Source organism: Mus caroli, unplaced genomic scaffold (genome assembly GCF_978045245.1).
Source record: "Mus caroli unplaced genomic scaffold, Mus_caroli_1 scaffold_9, whole genome shotgun sequence".
In the NCBI taxonomy this organism is placed as follows: Eukaryota; Metazoa; Chordata; class Mammalia; order Rodentia; family Muridae; genus Mus; species Mus caroli.
The window spans coordinates 103,310,555-103,315,748 of record NW_028227264.1 but is presented as its reverse complement, the minus strand read 5'-3'; the positions used below and the strand labels follow the sequence as shown (position 1 = coordinate 103,315,748).

General features: G+C 36.9%; 1 pseudogene; it reads right to left on the bottom strand.

Annotated features, from left to right (window-relative positions):
* Nucleotides 1–2,145: 2,145 nt before the first annotated feature.
* Nucleotides 2,146–4,023, bottom strand: LOC110304008 (small ribosomal subunit protein eS8-like; annotated as a pseudogene).
* Between the last annotated feature and the right edge of the window lie 1,171 nt (nucleotides 4,024–5,194).

Sequence of the window (5,194 nt, the reverse complement as noted above, 5' to 3'; positions counted from 1 at the left end):
GTCTCCTTTTTCATTTTTGATTTTGTTAATTACTGTTCCTGTGCCCTCTAGTTAGTCTGACTAAGGGTTTATCTATCTTGTTGATTTTCTCAAAGAACCAGCTCCTGATTTGGTTGATTCTTTGAATAGTTCTCTTTTTTTGCAATTGGTTGATTTCAGCCCTGAGTTTGATAATTTCTTGCCATCTATTCCTCTTGGGTGAATTTGCTTCCTTTAATTCCAGAGCTTCTAGGTGTGCTGTCAGGCTGCTAGTGTAAGCTCTCTGTATTTTCTTTTTGGAGGCACTCAGTGCTATGATTTTTCTTCTTAAGACTGCCTTCATTGTGTTCCATAAGTTTGGGTATGTTGTGGCTTCATTTTCATTAAACTCTAAAACGTCTTTAATTTCTTTATTTCTTCCTTGACCAAGGTATCATCGAATAGAGTGTTGTTTAGTTTCCACATGAATGTTGGCTTTTTATTATTTATGCTGTTATTGAAGATCAGCCTTAGTCTGTGGTGATCTGATAGGATGCATGGGATAATTTCAATATTTTTGTATCTGTTGAGGCCTGTTTTGTGATCAATTATATGGTCAATTTTGGAGGAGGTACCATGAGGTACTGAGAAGAAGGTATATAATTTTGTTTTAGGATAAAATGTTCTGTAGATATCTGTCAGATCCATTTGTCTCATAACTTCTGTTAGTTTTACTGTGTCCCTGTTTAGTTTCTGTTTCCAGGATCTGTCCATTGATGAAAGTGGTGTGTTGAAGTCTCCCACTATTATTGTGTGAGGTGCAATGTGTGCTTGAGCTTTACTAAAGTTTCTTTAATGAATGTGGCTGCCCTTGCAAATTTTAATTAACTTTATAGTGAATTTAATAATAACAAATGGAATTCTTATTAAGGTTGTGAATTCTATCACAAGCCCATCCAATAGAGCAAACTTTGAGAACTGAAAGATCATATATGCCTCCCAGAAAAATTCATAATTTCCCTACATCCTTTGTAGTTAAATAATGATCTATTGACAGTAATCACAACTTGAATTTCACCTTCTTTAATATTTTATCAGGTAAGAGAAAAAAATATCAGGTTCTTTTTCCTGTCACATCTGAATTTTGTTTTGAATATTAGTAATATTTGATCTGTTCATGAGCAGTTTGTTTTGAAGCACATTGAAGCAGCGGTGTTGACTTTTTTCTAATGTGTTGTGCAACTCAGATTAAGAACCAAATAATTGAAAACATATTTCTGGCATTATTTTTAGTTTTAAATCCCACTAATGTTTTTAACTCCTCTCTCTATATCTCTGTCTCTGTCTCTGTCTCTCTCTGTCTCTCTGTCTCTGTCTCTGTCTCTGTCTCTCTCTCTCTCTCTCTCTGTGTGTGTGTGTGTGTGTGTGTGTGTGTGCATGGGTATTGTGTATACTGTTGTGCAGGAGTATATGTAGTTGCATCTTACGGCATTCTTGTGGAGGACAGGAAACAACACTGAATGTCTTTCTTTTCCTTCCACTTTCTTAGAGACAGTTGTTAGCCATTGCATTAGTCAGGGTAGCTAGTCCTTGAACATCCAGTGGTTCTCCTGCTTCAGCCTCCCAGCTGGCTACAGTAGCCCTGCGAGTACAAATGAACATAATCCACCATTTTGTTTGTGACTTTTCAGGATTCAACTCAGGCTCTCACGGCTGCACCACAATTATTTTACTTACTTCTGTCTTTGAAGAAATTTGTAGTTACTTCCCAAAAACAATAAAAAATCATTCCAGCTGTTGATTATAGAAAATTCTAAAATTAATAAGTATATTGCCTTTAAGATACATATTTTAAAAGTTAAAAGTATGACATTTATGCAAGTTTAAAAATGAATAACTGTTATATCCTTTTCAATTTAATAATTCACAAGGTCATCTAAAATGATAGTCTAATTAAAAGTAGAATTTAGCAATCAAAGGTTCACATTATTTAGCCAATCTGGAGACTTGAATAAAATGACTTTGTTAATAGAGACAATGCCCATTAACATTCCGAGGCCACAATATTAGAATTGTCTTTTATACTACACAAGAGTGTAAAATTACAAATTATAGTAACAGTAATAATGTTCTTTTTTTTTTAATAGAACAGCAAACGCCTTTATTACATGAACTATAAAAGATGGTTTATTTGCCTTTCTGGGCTTTGATCTTCCACAGATAGAACTGCAGTTCTTTACCTTTGAGTACATATCCATCTGCTCTGCCACACTGACCTGGTCTTGAGGCAATACAGGTGAGAGGCTTGCCCTGCTGGAACTGCTCCTCCAGGATATTGCTGATTTTGACATTCTTTTTCCTTTCGTCATATTTCTTTTGAATTTTCTTTGACCATTTTTTCTTTAAAATCTCTTCCTCTTCTGGGTATATGCCCAGAAGTGGTATTTGTGGATCTTTCAGTACAACTATGTCCAATTTTCTGAGGAACCACCAAACTGATTTTCAGAGTGGTTGTATTGGTCATAATTCTACCAGAAGATCCAGCAATATCACTCCTGGACATATACCCAGAAGATGCTCCAACATGTAATAAGGACACATGTTTCACTATGTTCATAGCAACCTTATTTATAATATCCAGAAGCTGGAAAGAACCCAGATGTCCCTCAGTGGAGGAATGGATACAGAAAATGTGGTACACTTACACAATGGAGTACTACTCAGCTATTAAAAACAATGAATTTATGAAATTCTTAGACAAATGGATGAATCTAGAGGATATCATCCTAAGTGAGGTAACCCAATCATAAAAGAACACACATGATATGCACTCACTGATAAGTGGATATTAGCCAAGAAGCTCAGAATCCTTCCTAAAAGGGGGATCAAAATCCGCATGGAAGGAGTTAACAGACAACGTTCACAGCAGAGACTGAAAGAGCGACCATCCAGAGACAACCCCACTTGGAGGTCCATCCCACAAACAACCACTGAACCCTGATACTATGGCAGATGCCAACATGAGCTTGCTGACAATAGCCTGATATAGCTTTTTGCTGAGGGACTCTGCCAGTGCCTGGCAAATACAGAAGTGGATGTTCACAATCGTCCATTGATCGGAGCACAGAGTCCCCAATGAAAGAGCTAGAGAAAGTACCCAAGGAGCTGAAGGGGTTTGAAGCCCCATACGAGGAACATCAATATGAACTAACCAGTACCCCCGGAGTTCCTTGGAACCACACACACACACACACACACACACACACACACACACACACACACATCCAAGGTGGAACTTGTGGCTCTAAGTATATATGTAGCAGAGGATGGCCCAGTTGATCATCAATGGGAGGAGGGGACCTAGGTCCTGTGAAGGTTCTATGCCCCAGTATAGGGGAATGCCACGACCAGGAATGGGAGTGGGTGGGTTGGGGACCAGGGGGAGGGGGCAGGGGATAGGGGATTTTTAAAGGGGAAAGCAGGAAAGGGGATTTGAAATGTAAATAAAGAAAATATCTAATTTTTTAAAAAATTAAAAATTTAAAAAAGTGTTCAACTACTACTTTGTATATGAATAAATATTTTATGAAGTTCATTTTTTTTTAAATTTTCTGTACAAAAAATAAAGCACCAAAATTTTCTCTTTCAAAAAAAAAAAAATCTTCCTCCTCAGGAGTCAGCTTGGCCTCCCTTCTTGTGGCCCAGGGGCAGTGCATAGTGGGACTCATACCACTGCTGGTATGGTGTTCTGTCAATAAGCACAATGCAGTTCTTCACCGGGGTCTTGTTTCGGACAAGCTCATTATTGGATGCATTGTAAATAACATAATGATCCCTGTTTTTCAAGTACAACAAACAGAACCCCAGATATAGTTCCCCACACCCAATCTCAGGGCACAGTACTTCTTATATCTCTTCGAACTCGGACTGTGTGTATATGTGGTGAGGGCCAATCTTAGTGTTGGCAGCAAGCTGTCCCAGTTTATAGTTCTAATTCTTGTGGTAGGGTTTTCTCTTACCCCCGGTATTGTGGTGCTTGTGCCAGTTGTCCTGAGAGATGCTCATCGCTTGGCGATGGTTAGAAAGAAAGTAATAACGGTCTAATCAAATATTAAATTGTACATAGGTGCTTTCTTCTGTATAATTTGTTGTGAATCTGATAAAAGGAAGGAAAAAAAAACTGCTTAAAACCTGAACAACAAAAACATCACTCTTCATTGCTTGACATTCTGATTATTTTTTTTTTACAATTGAAAGAGAAGGTTTGTAAAGAACAAATGACACTAGATTAATAAAATCATTGAGGATTCTTTCTCTTTTAAAGTTAATTGAGCTAGTAAGAACAAGCTAATTTACTGTAGTTACAAGCACAATGATTTTTGCTAAGCAAAGGCACTGGTTTTTAAGAAGGTATAGACCTAGGTGTGTTAGTGTATTCCTGTAACCATAAGCAACTAGAGGCTAAGGCAGGAGATCATGAATTTGAAGCCAGTGTAGTCAACAGAGCGAGATTAACTCAAAACTACATTCAAGGTAGTACAAACAATGAAAACAGTCAAATTAAAAAAAAAAAAAAAAACATGGTTGGCTTTATTTATTGACATAGATTGATCAGGGTAGCCATTGTCTGACTCCCAAATCAAAAACATTCAGTATTAACTTGTAATAGCCAAATATGAGATTCAGGATCCTTAGAAAAGAAAGTCATGCCTTCAATGTTATGATACCAATTCAGGAAACAGGTTTTTTTCATATTATATTCCATTCTTGTTCCATTGAAGGACCATTTCACATAAATACATTACCAGCCTCTGCATAATAGTAGGACAAATCAGCTAGACACAAGCATAAGTGGATGGATGTACAAGATGGACGCATTTTGCAATATGCAGTCTTTTACTTGAATATTATTACTGGTTGGATAAATATTTTGTAGCTAATTATTTTCTGAATGTATCTAATAACATATTTTAATATTCTTTCCTTCAGTAAGGTATAGTTAGAACATTAGAAGAGGTCTGGCAGTGGTGGCGCACGCCTTTAATCCCAGAATTTGGAAGGCAGGTGGATTTCTGAGTTCGAGGCCAGCTTGGTCTATGAAGTGGGTTCCAGTACAGCCAAGGATATACAGAGAAACCCTGTCTCAAAAAACAACAACAAAAAACAAACAAACAAAACAAAACAAAGATTAGAAGAAAATTTGAGATTGCATGTAGTAATTTGAACTGAAGAGTAA